The 19,182-nt window shown below is 39.7% G+C and overlaps 1 long non-coding RNA gene across 1 annotated transcript; it reads left to right on the top strand.

Moving 5' to 3' along the window:
- The first annotated feature begins 18,072 nt into the window (after positions 1 to 18,072).
- Positions 18,073 to 18,622, top strand: LOC311127880. Its single transcript, XR_014613153.1, has 4 exons — positions 18,073 to 18,170; positions 18,277 to 18,304; positions 18,407 to 18,441; positions 18,535 to 18,622. It is a non-coding gene; the product is annotated as an uncharacterized lncRNA (long non-coding RNA).
- The last annotated feature ends 560 nt before the right edge of the window (positions 18,623 to 19,182 follow it).

Genomic DNA, 19,182 nt, shown 5'->3' with positions numbered 1-19,182 from the left:
CGTGCTGCGCCAGTGGCATGTGTGTGTGTGTGTGTGAGAGTGTGTAAGAGAGATGTCATTTTGTTATTCAAAGATTTGGAGAGCCTAATAATTATTCAAAGATAACATGAACATTGATAATTGATAAAAAGTTACAGATGCATGGCAATGCCAGGAAAAACAGGTAAGTATCGCCATCTGCAGGACAAAAGCTTTAAGCACAAACATAAGCCAGAGAGGAACTTGATGCTGCAAAAGGATGACTGGTTATTTAGATATATTTTGTTCTTATTTACCTTGAGATACTTTGACTTACTTCTATTTAATATCCCAAAACAAATGTTTTTGTCATATCTTCAGCACAATGGCGTAGTAAGTAGTCATATAGATATTAATATTCCTATGCAGATTATTATAATGGCTAGAATTTTGAGACATGTCAGGCATAAATACGTGTAGCATCAACTCTTCAAAAACTAGTTTCATTTTCAATGAAATGTACAGAACAGCAAAATAGTTGGGAGTTCTGTAAACTATAACACACTCACATACTGTATATCATCCATTCACACACCACAAACCCCCTCTGTTCATTCTGTCTTCCTGTTATGGTCAGCTCTGCTTCCTCATTATGTGAATCAAGAAAAATAAAAAATAATTATAAGTACAAAGATCATGGACGTGCTCTCTATCTTCATTCTAATGACTCTGGTAGGAAAATGTCAAGGTAGGTAAATATTTTCTCAACAAAGTTTAAGACTTGAATAATAGAGTTTGTGAGTCTACAATCGAGAAGCTTGATTCTAACTTTGGAAACCTTTTTTTTTTTATCTCAAAGGGAACATTTATCTAATTTATCAAGGGGAAAAAAAAGATATATCTCTACAATGTAACGGAAGTTTTTGGCAGATTGACCTAGATCAAAACAACAAGGTGGATTGCACTTTTAATTACACTGCTAATGACAATAAGAAGACATGTAACCAGGATTTGGGGAAGAACATAACACTTGAACTAGAAGAAAAATCCTGCATAAATCTAAGTATTAAACAATGTTTTTATATGAAATTGGAAAGAAACATCACTGGATTTTTTGCGTGTTTCCGCAATGTCCAATCAATTGATGGATACCTATTCCCGTTTAAACCATCAAAAGATCTGGTGGCTTTTTATATTGTGGCATTTGTTGAATCAGAGAGTGAGTTCACATTTACATTTCCTAACTTTCACAATTTCTAAATGATATACAACTCACATTACAGTATACTGTACAGTAGGCCTATATTGTGTATATACAGTGCATTCGGAAAGAAAAACCCCTTGCCTTTTTCCACATTTTGTTATGTTACAGCCTTATTCTAAAATGGATTCAATTGTTTCCCCCCCTCATCAATCTACACACAATACCCCATAATGACAAAGCAAAAACAGGTTTGTAGAAATCTTTGCACAAAAAAACAGAAATATCACATTTACATAAGTATTCAGACACTTTACTCAGTACTTTGTTGACGCACCATTGGCAGCGATTACAGCCTTGAGTCTTCTTGGGTATGACGCTACAAGCTTGGCACACCTGTATTTGGGGAGTTTCTCCCATTCTTCTCTGCATATCCTCTCAAGCTTTGTCAGGTTGGATGGGGAGCGTCGCTGCACAGCTATTTTCAGGTCTCTCCTGAGATGTTCGATCGGGTTCAAGTCCGGGCTCTGGCTGGGCCACTCAAGGACATTCAGAGACTTGTCCCGAAGCCACTCCTGCGTTGTCTTGGCTGTGTGCTTAGGGTCATTGTCCTGTTGGAAGGTGAACCTTCGCCCCAGACTGAGGTCCTGAGTGCTCCGGAGCAGGTTTTCATCAAGGATCTCTCTGTACTTTGCTCAGTTCATCTTTCACAAGATCCTGACTAGTCTCCCAGTCCCTGCCGCTGAAAAACATCCCCACTGCATGATGCTGTCACCACCATGATTCACCATAGGGATGGTGACGGGTTTCCTCCAGACATGACACTTGGCATTCAGGCCAAATAATTCAATCTTGGTTTCATCAGACCAGAGAATCTGGTTTCTCATGGTCTGAGTGTCCTTTAGGTGTCTTTTGGCAAACTCCAAACAGGCTGTCATGTGCCTTTTACTGAGGAGTGGCTTCCGTCTGGCCACTCTACCATAAAGGCCTGATTGGTGGAGTGCTGCAGAGATTGTTGTCTTTCTGGAAGGTTCTCCCATCTCCACAGAGGTACTCTGGAGCTCTGTCAGAGTAACCATCGGGTTCTTGGTCACCTCCCTGACCAAGGCCTTTCTCCCCCGATTGCTCAGTTTGGCCGGGCGGCCAGCTCTAGGAAGGGTCTTGGTGGTTCCAAACTTCTTCCATTTAAGAATGATGGAGGCCACTGTGTTCTTGGGGACCTTCAATGCTGCAGAAATGTTTTGGTACCCTTCCCCAGATCTGTGCCTGGACATAATCCTGTCTTGGAGCTCTACGGACAATTTCTTCGACCTCATGGCTTGGTTTTTGCTCTGACATGCACTGTCAACTGTGGGACCTTATATAGACAGGTGTGTGCCTTTCCAAATCATGTCCAACCAATTGTCCAATCAAGTTGTAGAAACATCTCAAGGATGATCAATGGAAACAGGATGCACCGGAGCTAAATTTCAAGTTTCATAGCAAAGGGTCTGAATACTTATGTAAATAAGGTATTTATGTTTTTTATGTTTAATAAATTCGCAAACATTTCTAAAAACCTGTTTTCATTTTGTCATTATGTGGTATTGTGTGTATATTAATGAGGATTTGTTTTATTTAATCATTTTTAGAATAAGGCTGTAATGTAACAAAATATGGAAAATGGGAAGGGGTTTGAATACTTTCCACATGCACTGTATATATATTATATTTGAATTAATATGATATTGAGATTCCTAATTTTACAATATATTTATGAAAATATTTTACATGAAATTATGTTCTGTTTCTGTAGTGGTGATACCTGACCCTGGTGTGGAAACTAAAACTGTTACCAAACAGCATGGAGAAACAGTCAACCTTACATGTCATTTCACAATAGCCGACCATTTTTCTAACATTCCATTCTCAGTGTATTGGATCAAGAACTTCAGCGGAAATAATTGCACTTGTCTTCATTCTTATTATTTTGATTCTAATGTTGGACCATCATACGACCACCATTGTCTCATTGATGAGGCCCTGCTTAATAAAATGTCAAATACTTCATCTACACCCGTAACAAACCCTCACTTTCATAACCTTAAGATCAGCAATGCCACATATTCAGACAGCGGACAGTATGTGTGTGCCTTACAGGTGCTTAAAGGTCCAAAAGGGCACTGGAAGGTAATAACTAATATCACAGTCACTGTGAATGGAGAATTCAACAACCACACCAACAGGAATGACACAGCCCTGTTAGATACACCTGGTGAGTCACAGTATATTGTTATCACTAATACATAATATGATCATGAATAATACCTCATTGATCTTCATTCTGAATGCTTTGTGTTTTATTAAAAGGGGGTCCTTACATACCACTGTATGTAGTGGGAGCCCTGTTCTTCTCCTGCCTGTTTGTTACTGCCATTGTCATTGTCATGACGAAAAATACCAAGATTTCACAAGGTGAGTAAAAACCCACATACTGTATGTTCTATTATCAAGTATGTATTTTTTAATCATCATAATGTTATTGACATGGCCTTCTGTTTCTTTCTGCCTCCAGCAGAATCTCACACTCTGAGGATGAAAAGGTATTTCATTATTTGAAAATAACATTTCTGATAGCCATGTATCTATTACATGTTACTAATATGGAATTTTATAATAATAAATACTTTATTTAATCATTGCAGAGACCAAGATGGAGAGGAGACACTTGACTCAGACTGTGAGTTGTCATATTATTTCCATAAAAGGAATTTGCAGTACTGACAGGTTTTCAAACCCATTTAACCCCACTGCTTCCTCTTTCTGGATGTAGGCTCCCCATACGCTGAGGTTAGAGGAGAGGAGGAGGGGCCCTACTCACTTGTGAGGCTGACTGAAGTGAGAGATCCTGTGACTGCACAGAACGGGGCTGAGGAACATGCTGCTGTTGCTGCCGAGCCCTATTCTGTAGACATGTTCAATACTGAGTATGAGGCCTTTGACCCCCAGGCCATTCAGACACCATCCACCTGACCACCTCAGGATTGGAGCGAAAGTATGAGTTACTAACAACCATTAGTTACTCATATCATGTAGATAAAGTTAGATAAAGATAATGTTTTCATGATTGGTCCTTCATATTGTGTTTAGACCAAGGTTGGGATGGGGCCACCAGGGGTTTGTTTGGGATGGAGGGTGAGAGGGGTTGAGTGTTGGTAAAAACAATATTTTGTGATTCTTATTGATTGTACAGGTTATGTGACTCAATAAAAAAAAGTTAGTTCACAAAAATTAAGTTAAATTAAAGAGAAAAGGAGGATTTACTTTCTTTTTTAATTGAATGTTTTTGTGCTCACTCATGCTGGACTGAACATTTTCATTAGATGGTGCTAGTGCTCAGTCCTACAGTTGTGCTTACTGTTTCTCTGATATTGTGTGATATGTGTGATTCCCTAATTATTATGTAACATTGAATAAACATTGCATATATAAAATTAACGTGATTTTTTTTTGGGGGGGGGGAATCAATCATTGCAATATCAATTGGAATATCAATAGGCGATAGTGTATACTAAACATGATTAATCAAATCAAATTTAGTCGTAAATAGACATATATGAACGGACCAGATTATACTTTTTATTTATTTATTTTAACTTCCATCAATGTAAATGTCTGCACCACTTCCCATCCCCCATATGTTTTTTTTCTCGCAAATATATATATATATATGTATATACAGTGGGGAAAAAAAGTATTTAGTCAGCCACCAATTGTGCAAGTTCTCCCACTTAAAAAGATGAGAGAGGCCTGTCATTTTCATCATAGGTACACGTCAACTATGACAGACAAATTGAGAAAAAAAATCCAGAAAATCACATTGTAGGATTTTTCATGAATTTATTTGCAAATTATGGTGGAAAATAAGTATTTGGTCACCTACAAACAAGCAATATTTCTGGCTCTCACAGACCTGTAACTTCTTCTTTAAGAGGCTCCTCTGTCCTCCACTCGTTACCTGTATTAATGGCACCTGTTTGAACTTGTTATCAGTATAAGAGACACCTGTCCACAACCTCAAACAGTCACACTCCAAACTCCACTATGGTCAAGACCAAAGAGCTGTCAAAGGACACCAGAAACAAAATTGTAGACCTGCACCAGGCTGGGAAGACTGAATCTACAATAGGTAAGCAGCTTGGTTTGAAGAAATCAACTGTGGGAGCAATTATTAGGAAATTTAAGACATACAAGACCACTGATAATCTCCCTCGATCTGGGGCTCCACGCAAGATCTCACCCCGTGGGGTCAAAATGATCACAAGAACGGTGAGCAAAAATCCCAGAACCACACGGGGGGACCTAGTGAATGACCTGCAGAGAGCTGGGACCAAAGTAACAAAGCCTACCATCAGTAACACACTACTCCGCCAGGGACTCAAATCCTGCATTGCCAGACATGTCCCCCTGCTTAAGCCAGTACATGTCCAGGCCCGTCTGAAGTTTGCTAGAGTGCATTTGGATGATCCAGAAGAGGATTGGGAGAATGTCATATGGTCAGATGAAACCAAAATATAACTTTTTGGTAAAAACTCAACTCATCGTGTTTGGAGGACAAAGAATGCTGAGTTGCATCCAAAGAACACCATACCTACTGTGAAGCATGGGGGTGGAAACTTCATGCTTTGGGGCTGTTTTTCTGCAAAGGGACCAGGACGACTGATCCGTGTAAAGGAAAGAATGAATGGGGCCATGTATCGTGAGATTTTGAGTGAAAACCTCCTTCCATCAGCAAGGGCATTGAAGATGAAACGTGGCTGGGTCTTTTAGCATGACAATGATCCCAAACACACCTCCCGGGCAACATCTATTGGTCTCGGGGTGTTTCCAAGGGTATGGAAGTCGGCCATAATAACGGCCATCTTTAAATCAGGCGACCCTGCTGACGTGAGTAACTACAGGCCCATTAGTATACTACCTGTGGTGTCAAAGGTTGTTGAAAAGTGTGTAGCAGAACAACTGATTGCCCACCTCAACAACAGCCCCTTCACATTACATTCCATGCAGTTTGGCTTCAGAGCGAAACACTCCACAGAAATGGCCAACTGCTTTTTTCTGGAAAATGTGAAGTCCAAGATGGACAAAGGGGGCGTTGTTGGGGCTGTGTTTCTGGACCTAAGGAAGGCTTTTGATACTGTTAACCATGAGATTCTCATCACAAAATTGTCCAAGTTCAACTTTTCCCCCGATGCCTTGAGATGGATGAAATCATACCTTGAAGGCAGAACTCAGTGTGTCAGAGTGAGCAATGAGCTATCGCCCACTCTTAGCTATGATGTGGGTGTGCCCCAAGGGTCAATACTGGGGCCCCTCCTGTTCAGCCTGTACATTAATGATCTGCCTTCTGTCTGTACTGGGTCTGAAGTTCAAATGTATGCAGATGATACAGTGATATATGTGCATGCAAAGAGCAAACAACAAGCTGCACAAGAACTCACTACTGTAATGGTCCAGGTTACAAAGTGGCTCAGTGACTCGTGTTTGCATCTCAATGTGAAAAAAACTGTTTGCATGTTCTTCACAAAGAGGGCAACAGATGCTACTGAGCCAGAAGTCTATGTGTCAGGGGAGAAGCTCCAGGGGGTATCTGATTTTAAGTACCTTGGCATCATACTTGATTCCAACCTCTCTTTTAAAAAGCATGTGAAAAAGGTAATTCAAATAACCAAATTCAACCTAGCTAATTTCCGATTTATACGAAATTGTTTGACTACAGAGGTAGCAAAACTGTACTTCAAATCTATGATACTCCCCCACTTAACATACTGCTTGACTAGTTGGGCCCAAGCTTGCTGTACAACAGTAAGACCTATTCAGTCTGTCTACAAACAGGCTCTCAAAGTGCTTGATAGGAAGCCCAATAGCCATCATCACTGTCACATCCTTAGAAAGCATGAGCTCCTGAGTTGGGAAAATCTTGTGCAATACACCGATGCATGTCTTGTATTCAAGATCCTAAATGGCTTGGCTCCCCCTCCACTCAGTATTTTTGTTAAACAGAAAACCCAAACATATGGCAGCAGATCCACAAGGTCTGCCATGAGAGGTGACTGTGTAGTTCCCCTAAGGAAAAGCACCTTTAGTAAATCTGCTTTTTCTGTGAGAGCTTCCCATGTCTGGAATACACTGCCATCAGACACACACAACTGCACCACATATCACACTTTCACAAAATGCTTGAAGACATGGCTAAAGGTCAATCAGATTTGTGAACATGGTCCCTAGCTGTGTGTTGCCGCTTTCCATGTCTGTTGTCTGTAACTTGTGAGGTGTGGAAACATTTTGTTGCTTTTATGAATTTTGTCTTGCTGCTTTTTGTTCTATGTTGCTCGGTCTGTATGCTACGTCTTGCTTGTCCTATGTTGCTATGTCTGTATGCTATGTCTTGTTCTATGTTGTTATTGTCCATATTGTAATTGTTTTTAATAACCTGCCCAGGGACTGCGGTTGAAAATTAGCCGGCTGGCTAAAACCGGCACTTTTACTGAAACGTTGATTAATGTGCACTGTCCCTGTAAAAATAAACTCAAACTCAAACTCAAACTCAAGGAGTGGCTTCGTAAGAAGCATTTCAAGGTCCTGGAGTGGCCTAGCCAGTCTCCAGATCTCAACCCCATAGAAAATCTTTGGAGGGAGTTGAAAGTCCGTGTTGCCCAGCGACAGCCCCAAAACATCACTGCTCTAGAGGAGATCTGCATGGAGGAATGGGCCAAAATACCAGCAACAGTGTGTGAAAACCTTGTGAAGACTTACAGAAAACGTTTGACCTGTGTCATTGCCAACAAGGGGTATATAACAAAGTATTGAGAAACTTTTGTTATTGACCAAATACTTATTTTCCACCATAATTTGCAAATTCATAAAAAATCCTACAATGTGATTTTCTGGATTCTTTTTTAATATGATGAAAATTACAGGCCTCTCTCATCTTTTTAAGTGGGAGAACCTGCACAATTGTTGGCTGACTAAATACTTTTTTTCCCCACTGTACATATACATACATACACATACATATACACATACATACATATAAATACATATATACATGTCCTTTTAAAAATATATTTCCCTTCATTACTTTCCAACCCCACCACCCCTTCCCTAATTGGAGTAGACTAGTGAACAACAACACATAGGCCTCTACTTCCAGCTTATACATACTATGTACATTTTATGGATACAGTCAATTTTACAATAATTATAATTTGTTTGTTTTTACTCCTGAACTTCCTTTGCCCTCAACCTTCCGATCATTTTCATGATGTCCATCCGGTTTGCTTCTATATGCCATATCTTTCTAACTGTGCTCTTTCACAAAAGCTCTCAACCTATAACCTATATACTTATTATGGACACAGTATGCTTTACATTAGTTATCTTGTTGTTATTAGTTGTTATTAGTCCCATCCTTCAGCTCCATTCAACACCTCCCATCTATCTCTTAACACCATCCATATTGGATTTCTATTTGCCATATATTTTCAACTGTACTGTGATGTTTCACAAAAGTTCTGAACCCTTCTATTCTCATTGTTTCTACAGATTGTAAATTGAAAATAAACATTTTTGCTAAAAGTATTATTAGATTATTGATCGATGACTATGACTTTTCAGATCACCCAATAGTGCTATCTGCAGGGTTAGTTCCAGGTAAATATTGCAATCCTTCAGCCATTCCTGGACCTGTGACCAAAAACAAGCTACAAATGGACAGTATCAAAACAAATTATCTAATGATTCTGTCTCTTCGCAGCAAAATCTGCAGAGCTGGGAAGATTGTATGCCACATATAAATAACATTATATTGGTAGCAAGAATTTTGTATAATAATTTAAATTGAAAAAATCTACGTTTTGAATCCGGCGTCGTTTTGCGTATCAGTTCATAAACACTATGCCATGGAATTGGTACGTCAAAAATCTCTTCCCAACTATTTTGCAATCTATATGGGACGGCTGTCAATCCTTTGGTCCTTAAATGAAACTGGTATACTTTTTAATTTATCACAATTTTCTTTAACCAATTATGTTATTTAATGCAGGGCCGACAGACAAGTTCCTTACTTTTTCCCCCTTCCACTTTCCTCTTCCATTTTTGTGGTAATGCTGCAATTATTTGGTTGTAATTTTGGGTAGAGCAGTCATTTCCATATGTTTTTGTTAGCTGCATGTGCGACATAACTCCACCAGTCCTACCTCTGATATCATTTACGAAGAATATATATTTTAAATTTTTTGTTGTTGAAATGTTATGTTTTTTTAATCAATTAGTATATTTGAGTTTAACCACAATATTTGTTGCATTATTTGTTCTGTCGTTTCTGGAGTATTAAATTGAAATTGCAACCAACTTTCTATGGCTTGTTTTAGAAATAGTGATATTTGGGAGATGATTTCCTTTTCAAATAACTGAAAGTGAGAGGTTGTAATCTGAATAAAGGGAAAAGGGCCATTCTTGAACATGGGGTGAGACAATCTTACTAATTTGCTAGAGAACTAGTTCGGATTTAAGTATAACTTTTGTATGACTGAAGCTTTTAGTGATAGGTCTAATGCTTTAATATTTAATCATTTCTGTCCTCTGAATTAATATTCATTATATAAATAGGCCTGTTTAATTTTGTCTGGCTTGCTGTTCCAAATAAAATGGAATATTTTTTTCTCATATAATTTAAAAAACTGTTTGCTAGGGGTAGGCAAGCCCATAAGCAAATAGGTAAACTGGGATAATACTAAAGAGTTAATCAGGGTGATTTTTCCACAAATAGACAGGTATTTACCTTTTCATGGTAGCAAGATCTTATCTATTTTTACTAACTTTCTATAAAAATGTATTGGAGTGAGATCATTTATTTCATTTGGGATATGTATTACGAGTATATTCACATCACCATCAGACCATTTTATTGGTAAACTACATGGTAATGTAACATTTTTATTTTTTAGTGATCCAATACATAATATAGTACATTTATCATAATTTGGTTGTAATCCAGAGAGGTTAGAAAATGTATCTAGATCCTCTATGAGGCTGTGGAGGGATTCAAGTTGTGGATTTAAAAGAAAACATGCATCATCAGCGTACAATGACACCTTTGTTTTTAAGCCCTGGATTTCTAATCCCTTGATATTATTGTTGGATCTGATTTTAATAGCTAACATTTCGATGGCCATAATAAATAGATATGCCGATAGTGGACAACCTTGTTTTACTCCTTTTGACAGTTTAAAACTTTCGGTGAAATAGCCATTATTTACTATTTTACACCTAGGGTTACTATACATGATTTTAACCCATTTTATAAGAGATTCTCCTAAATTGAAATGCTCCAGGCATTTATATACAAACTCCAGTCATACTTTATTTTACATTTAATTTAAGTCATTTAGCAGACGCTCTTATCCAGAGCGACTTACAAATTGGTGCATTCAACTTAGGATAGCCAGTGGGACAACCACATCTTGATCACAGTAAGTACACTTCTTCAAACAAGCAGCTGTGAGCAACGTCTGTGCAATCAGGGACAACGACATCTCGATCACAATAAGTACATTTCTTTAAACAAGTCAGTGCTAGCTGGTGAAATAAGTCAGGTGTTAGTTTAGACAAAGGACAGTGGTAGTAAAGGGGGGGTAGAAGGATTACTATTAAACTATTCCAGGTATTCCTTAAAGAGGTAGGGTTTCAAGTGTCTCCGGAAGGTGGTTAGTGACTTCACTCTCCTGGCGTCGTGGGGCAGCTTGTTCCACCATTGGGGTGCCAGAGCAGCGAATAGCTTTGACTGGGCTGAGCGGGAACTGTGCTTCCGTAGAGGTAGGGGGGCTAGCAGGCCAGAGGTGGATGAACGTAGTGCCCTCGTTTGGGTGTAGGGTCTGATCAGAGCCTGAAGGTAAGGAGGTGCCGTTCCCCTCACAACTCCGTAGGCAAGCACCATGGTTTTGAAGTAGATGTGAGCTTCAACTGGAAGCCAGTGGAGTGTGCGGAGGAGCGTGGTGACGTGAGAGAACTTGGGAAGGTTGAACACCAGACGGGCTGCAGCGTTCTGGATAAGTTGCAGGGGTTTAATGACACAGGCAGTGAGCCCAGCCAACAGCGAGTTGCAGTAATCCAGATGGGAGATGACAAGTGCCTGGAGTAGGACCTGTGCCGCTTTCTGTGTAAGGTAGGGTCGTACTCTACGAATGTTGTAGAGCATGAACCTGCAGGATCGGGTCACCGCTTTGATGTTAGCAGAGAACGACAGGGTGTTGTCCAGGGTCACGCCAAGGTTCTTTGCACTCTGGGAGGAGGACACAATGGAGTTGTCAACCGTGATGGCGAGATCATGGAGTGGGCAGTCCTTCCCCGGGAGGAAGAGCAGCACCGTCTTGCCGAGATTCCGCTTGAGGTGGTGATCCGACATCCACACTGATATGTCTGCCAGACATGCAGAGATGCAATTTGCCACCTGGTTATCAGAAGGGGGAAAGGAGAAAATTAATTGTGTGTCGTCTGCGTAGCAATGATAGGAGAGACCATGTGAGGATATGACAGAGCCAAGTGTCTTGGTGTATAGAGAGAATAGGAGAGGGCCTAGAACTGAGCGCTGGGGGACACCAGTGGTGAGAGCACGTGGTGCGGAGACAGATTCTCGCCACGCCACCTGGTAGGAGCGACCTGTCAGGTAGGACACAATCCAAGAGTGAGCAGCGCCGGAGATGCCCAACTCAGAGAGGGTGGAGAGGAGGATCTGATGGTTCACAGTATCAAAGGCAGCAGATAGGTCTAGAAGGATAAGAGCAGAGGAGAGAGAGTTTGCTTTGGCAGTGCGGAGAGCCTTCATGACACAGAGAAGAGCAGTCTCAGTTGAATGACCAGTCTTGAAACCTGACTGTTTAGGATCAAGAAGGTCATTCTGAGAGAGATAGCAGGAGAGTTGACTAGAGACAGCACGCTCAAGAGTTTTGGAGAGAAAAGAAAGAAGGGATACTGGTCTGTAGTTGTTGACATCGGAGGGATCGAGTGTAGGTTTTTTGAGGAGGGGTGCAACTCTCGCCCTCTTGAAGACGGAAGGGACATAGCCAGCGGTCAAGGATGAGTTGATGAGCGAGGTGAGGTAAGGGAGAAGGTCTCCGGAAATGGTCAGGAGAAGAGAGGAGGGGATAGGGTCAAGAGGGCAGGTTGTTGGGCGGCCGGCCGTCACAAGTCGCAAGATTTCATCTGGAGAGAGAGGGGAGAAAGAAGTCAAAGCATAGGGTAGGGCAGTGTGAGCAGGACCAGCTGTGTCATTTGACATGCTGGTATCAAATGACTTTTCAAAGTCTGCTATGAATAGCAGGCCTGGTTTCCCAGATTTTTCATAGTGTTCTATTGTTTCCAGTACTTGCCTTATATTATCTCCAATGTATCGTCCATGTAAAAAACCTGTCTGATTAGAATGAACAATGTCCGACAATACCTGTTTTATTCTATGCGCTATACATTTTGCTAGGATTTTTGCATTACAACACTGAAGTGTAAGGGGCCTAAACATTTTTTCATGGACTGGATCTTTATATTTTCCACTTGTATCCTGTTTCAGTAATAATGAAATCAGACCTTCTTCTTGAGTGTCTGATAATCTACCATTTACATAGGACTGATTAAAACATGCTAATAATGGTCCTCTGAGTATATCAAAACAGGTTTGGTATACCTCGACTGGTATGCCATCCAATTCTGGAGTTTTCCCAGACTTAAAGTCTTTAATTGCATCCAGAAGTTCCTCCTCTGTAATTTCACCTTCGCATGAGTCTTTCTGTAAGGCTGTTAATTTTACATTATCAATAGAAAAAAAATCCCTACAATTAGCTTCAGTTAGAGGAGATGGAGGCGACTGAAACGAAAACATATGCTTAAAGTACCTTGCTTCCTCCTTCAAAATATAATTTGGTGAATCATGGGTGACTCCGTCATTTGTAACCAGTTTCAGTAAATTATTTTTGGTAGCATTTCTATGTTGAAGATTAAAAAAGAATTTGGTGCATATTTCCCCATATTCCATCCAGTTTGCTTTATTTTTTTATAATATATTACACTTGATCTTTCTTGAATAAGTTTCTCCATTTCTTTTTGTTTTTCCTCTAATTCATTCTGAGCCTCTATGTTACAGTTTTTATTGCTATCTATCTGTTCTGTTAGACCTTCTATTTCCTTTGTTAGTATGGACTCATTTGACCTAAATTGCTTTTGTTTTCGAGATGAGTACTGAATTGTTTGGCCTATAAAGGCACATTTAAAGTGTCCCATACAATAAGGGGATTTGCTGTACCTATGTTATGTCAGAAAAAATCTGTTATGAATTCCTCTGTCCTAGTTAAAAACAAGTTATCATCCAATAGGCTTTGATTACGTTTCCAATATCCTCGCCCACGTGGAAATTCAGTAAGAATAACGTATATGCCAATTATATGATGTCCAACCGCATTCTGTAACCGATCAACACTTTTTAAACTTTTGGTACCAACGAGAATGACATAAGAAAGAAGTCAACACGACTAGCTTGATTGAGTCTCCACCATGTATATCTCACTAGGTCAGGATATTTAAGCCTCCATATATCTACTAGTTCTAATGTATCCATGACATTCATGATTTCCTTGACTGGATATTTATAACGTTTTTGCAAGTCAACTCCAACTGTGTCAGCTCATCTCCTCTACTGTCACCAATGTGTAGCACACACAAATGATGACATCTCCTGTGCACCAGATCTTTAACTGGGTACGGTTTGGATGTGGAGTGAGGCAGGGAGGGAGCCGGTATAACATGTGGGTGAAACCTGTATGACAGGCCTAACAATGGCATGCAGGGCTTGCAGGCTGCCCATGACATTCTGTAACAGGTTATGCTGCTGCCATGAATACCAACTGTTTGATTTCAAACATATACCTGTTGAATGCGTTTGTGTGTCAGTGGCATAGCTCTGTTTCCCACCCAATTGGGAGCCAGGCCCAGTCAATCAAAATTAGTTTTTCCCCACAAAAGGGCTTCATTACGTACAGAAATAATCCTCAGCAGTTTTTTGTGCATATGGAACATTTCTGGGATATTTTATTTCAGCTCATTAAACATGGGCTCAACACTTTACATGTTGCGTTTATATTTTTGTTCAGTCTACAAACCATCTACTTGGGACTATCCAAATAAAGTGCTAACAAACGTTTTTTCATTTTGCCATAGTTTGTACATCTCAATTGGCAATAGGCAGAGAGAAAAATATGCAGTTTTATAGCTAATCTCTTGCTACTTTACATATTTTGCCATGATGCTGTGAGGAAAATGTGCAGTTTTAAAGCTAATTTCCTGTAATTCAAGAAAAACTAATCATGACTTATGATGTGTTCAAATGCTATCCCCCCAACCCAACATCTCCTAGGACCACACATTGCGGGGGCTGCGTGCTGCGCCAGTGGGTGTGTGTGTGTGTGTGAGAGTGTGTAAGAGAGATGTCATTTTGTTATTCAAAGATTTGGAGAGCCTAATAATGATTCAAAGATAACATGAACATTGATCATTGATAAAAAGTTACAGATGCATGGCAATGCCAGGAAAAACAGGTAAGTAACGCCATCTGCATGGCAAAAGCTTTAAGCATAAACATAGGCCAGGGAGGAACTTGATGCTGCAAAAGAATGACTGGGGAAAGGGGGATTTAGATATATTTTGTTCTTATTTACCTTGAGACACTTTGACTTACTTCTATTTAAAATCCCAAAACAAATGTTTTTGTCATATCTTCAGCACAATGGCGTAGTAAGTAGTCATATAGATATTAATATTCCTATGCAGATTATTATAATGGATATAATTTTGAGACATGTCAGGCATAAATACGTGTAGTATCAACTCTTCAAAAACTAGTTTCATTTTCAATGAAATGTACAGAACAGCAAAATAGTTGGGAGTTCTCACATACTGTATATCATACATTCACACACCACAAACACCCTCTGTTCATTCTGTCTTTCTGTTTTGGTCAGCTCTGCTTCCTCATTTAGTGAATCAAGAAAAAGAAAAAAGAATTCTAAGTACAACGATCATGGACGTGCTCTCTATCTTCATTCTAATGACTCTGGTAGGAAAATGTCAAGGTAGGTAAATATTTTCTCAACAAAGTTTAAGACTTGAATAATAGAGTTTGTGAGTCTACAATCGAGAAGCTTGATTCTAACTTTGGAAACCTTTTTTTTTTATCTCAAAGGGAACATTTATCTAATTTATCAAGGGGAAAAAGAAGATATATCCCTACAATGTAAAGGAAATTTTTGGCAGATTGACCTAGATCAAGACAACAAGGTGGATTGCACTTTTAATTACACTGCTAATGACAATAAGAAGACATGTAACCAGGATTTGGAGAAGAACATAACACTTGAACTAGAAGAAAAATCCTGCATAAATCTAAGTATTGAACAATGTTTTTATATGAAATTGGAAAGAAACATCACTGGATTTTTTGCGTGTTTCCGCAATGTCCAATCAATTGATGGAGACCTATTCCCCTTTAAACCATCAAAAGATCTGGTGGCTTTTTATATTGTGGCATTTATTGAATCAGAGAGTGAGTTCACATTTGCATTTCCTAACTTTCACAATTTCTAAATGATATACAACTCACATTACAGTATACTGTACAGTAGGCCTATATTGTATATATACAGTGCATTCGGAAAGTATTCAGACCCCTTGACTTTTCCCACATTTTTTTACGTTACAGCCTTATTCTAAAATTGATTAAATTGTTTCCCCCCCCCTCATCAATCTACACACAATACCCCATAATGACAAAGTAAAAACAGGTTTATAGAAATTTTTGCACATTTCTAAAAAATAAAAAACGGAAATATCACATTTACATAAGAATCGAAACCCTTTACTCAGTACTTTGTTGACGCACATTTGGCAGTGATTACAGCCTTGAGTCTTCTTGGGTATGACGCTACAAGCTTGGCACACCTGTATTTGGGAAGTTTCTCCCATTCTTCTCTGCATATCCTCTCAAGCTCTGTCAGGTTGGATGGGGAGTGTCGCTGCACAGCTATTTTCAGGTCTCTCCAGAGATGTTCGATCGGGTTTAAGTCCGGGCTCTGGCTGGGCCACTCAAGGACATTCAGAGACTTGTCCTGAAGCCACACCTGCATTGGCTTGGCTGTGTACTTAGGGTTGTTGTCCTGTTGGAAGGTAAACCTTTGCCCCAGTCTGAGGTCCTGAGTGCTCTGGAGCAGGTTTTCATCAAGGATCTCTCTGTACTTTGCTCCGTTCATCTTTCCCAAGATCCTGACTAGTCTCCCAGTCCCTGCCGCTGAAAAACATCCCCACAGCATGATGCTGCCACCACCATGCTTCACCATAGGGATGGTGCCGGGTTTCCTTGTTTCTCATGGTCAAAGTGTCCTTTAGGTGTCCAAGCGGGCTGTCATGTGCCTTTTACTGAGGAGTGGCTTCCGTCTGGCCACATTACCATAAAGGCCTGATTGGTGGAATGCTGCAGAGATGGTTGTCCTTCTGGAAGGTTCTCCCATCTCCACAGAGGTACTCTGGAGCTCTGTCAGAGTAACCATCGGGTTCTTGGTCACCTCCCTGACCAAGGCTTTTCTCCCCCGATTGCTCAGTTTGGCGGGGCGGCCAGCTCTAGTAAGAGTCTTGGTGGTTCCAAACTTCTTCCATTTAAGAATGATGGAGGCCACTGTGTTCTTGGGGACCTTCAATGCTGCAGAAATGTTTTGATACCCTTCCCCAGATCTGTGCCTCGACATAATCCTGTCTTAGAGCTCTACGGACAATTCCTTCGACCTCATGGCTTGGTTTTTGCTCTGACATGCACTGTCAACTGTGGGACCTTATATAGACAGGTGTGTGCCTTTCCAAATCATGTCCAACCAATTGAATTGACCACAGGTGGACTCCAATCAAGTTGTTGAAACATCTCAAGGATGATCAATGGAAACAGGATGCACCGGAGCTCAATTTCGAGTTTCATAGCAAAGTGTCTGAATACTTATGTAAATAAGGTATTTCTGTTTTTTATGTTTAATAAATTCGCAAACATTTCTAAAAACCTGTTTTCATTTTGTCATTATGGGGTATTGTGTGTATATTAATGAGGATTTTTTATTTAATCATTTTTAGAATAAGGCTGTAATGTAACAAAATGTGGAAAAAGGGAAGTGGTCTGAATAGTTTCCACATGCACTGTAGATATATTATATTTGAAGTCATATGATTTTGAGATTCATAGTTTTACAATATGTTTATGAAAATATTTTACATGAAATTATGTTCTTTTTCTGTAGTGGTGATACCTGACCCTGGTGTGGAAACTAAAACTGTTACCAAACAGCATGGAGAAACAGTCAACCTTACATGTCATTTCACAATAGCCAACCATTTTCCTAACATGCCATTCTCAGTGTACTGGATCAAGAACTTCAGCGGAAAAAATTGCACTTGTCTTCATTCTTATTCTTTTGATACTAATGTTGGACCATCATATGACCACCATTGTCTCATTGATGAGGCCCTGCTGAATAAAATGTCAAATACTTCATCTACACCCCTAACAAACCCTCACTTTCATAACCTTAAGATCAGCAATGCCACATATTCAGACAGCGGACAGTATGTGTGTGCCTTACAGGTGACTAAAGGTAAAAAAGGGCACTGGAAGGTAATAACTAATATCACAGTCACTGTGAATGGAGAATTCAACAACCACACCAACAGGTATGACACAGCCCTGTTCGATACACCTGGTGAGTCACAGTATATTGTTATCACTAATACATAATATGATCATGAATAATACCTCATTGATCTTCATTCTGAATGCTTTGTGTTTTATTAAAAGGGGGTCCTTACATACCACTGTATGTAGTAGGAGCCCTGTTCTTCTCCTGCCTGTTTGTTACTGCCATTGTCATTGTCATGACGAAAAATACCAAGATTTCGCAAGGTGAGTAAAAACCCAAATACTGTTAATACAAATTCTATTATCAAGTATGTCTTTTTTAATCATCATAATGTTATTGACATGGCCTTCTGTTTCTTTCTGCCTCCAGCAGAATCTCACACTCTGAGGATGAAAAGGTATTTCATTATTTGAAAATAACATTTCTGATAGCCATGTATCTATTACATGTTACTAATATGGAATTTTATAATAATAAATACTTTATTTAATCATTGCAGAGACCAAGATGGAGAGGAGACACTTGACTCAGACTGTGAGTTGTCATATTATTTCCATAAAAGGAATTTGCAGTACTGACAGGTTTTCAAACCCATTTAACCCCACTGCTTCCTCTTTCTGGATGTAGGCTCCCCATACGCTGAGGGCAGAGGAGAGGAGGAGGGGCCCTACTCACTTGTGAAGCTGACTGAAGTGAGAGATCCTGTGACTGCACATAACTGGGTTGAGGAACATGCTGCTGTTGCTGCCGAGCCCTATTCTGTAGTCATGTTCAAAACTGAGTATGAGGCCTTTGACCCCCAGGCCATTCAGACACCATCCACCTGACCACCTCAGGATTGGAGCGAAAGTATGAGTTACTAACAACCATTAGTTACTCATATCATGTAGATAAAGTTAGATAAAGATAATGTTTTCATGATTGGTCCTTCATATTGTGTTTAGACCAAGGTGGGGCCGCCAGGGGTTTGTTTGGGATGGAGGGTGAGAGAGGTTGAGTGTTGGTGAAAAAATTATTTTGTGATTCTTATTGATTGTACAGGTTATTTGACTTAATAAAAAAACTTAGTTCACAAAAATTAAGTAAAATTAAAGAGAAAAGGAGGATTTACTTTCTTTTTTAATTGAATGTTTTTGTGCTCACTCATGCTGGACTGAACATTTTCACTAGATGGTGCTAGTGCTCAGTCCTACAGTTGTGCTTACTGTTTCTCTGATATTGTGTGATATGTGTGATTCCCTAATTATTATGTAACATTGAATAAACATTGCATAA

Source organism: Coregonus lavaretus, assembly GCF_964263955.1.
Source record: "Coregonus lavaretus genome assembly, chromosome: 4".
In the NCBI taxonomy this organism is placed as follows: domain Eukaryota; kingdom Metazoa; phylum Chordata; class Actinopteri; order Salmoniformes; family Salmonidae; genus Coregonus; species Coregonus lavaretus.
Note: the sequence above shows the minus strand (reverse complement) of the source record. Positions and strands in the feature narration are given on the sequence as shown.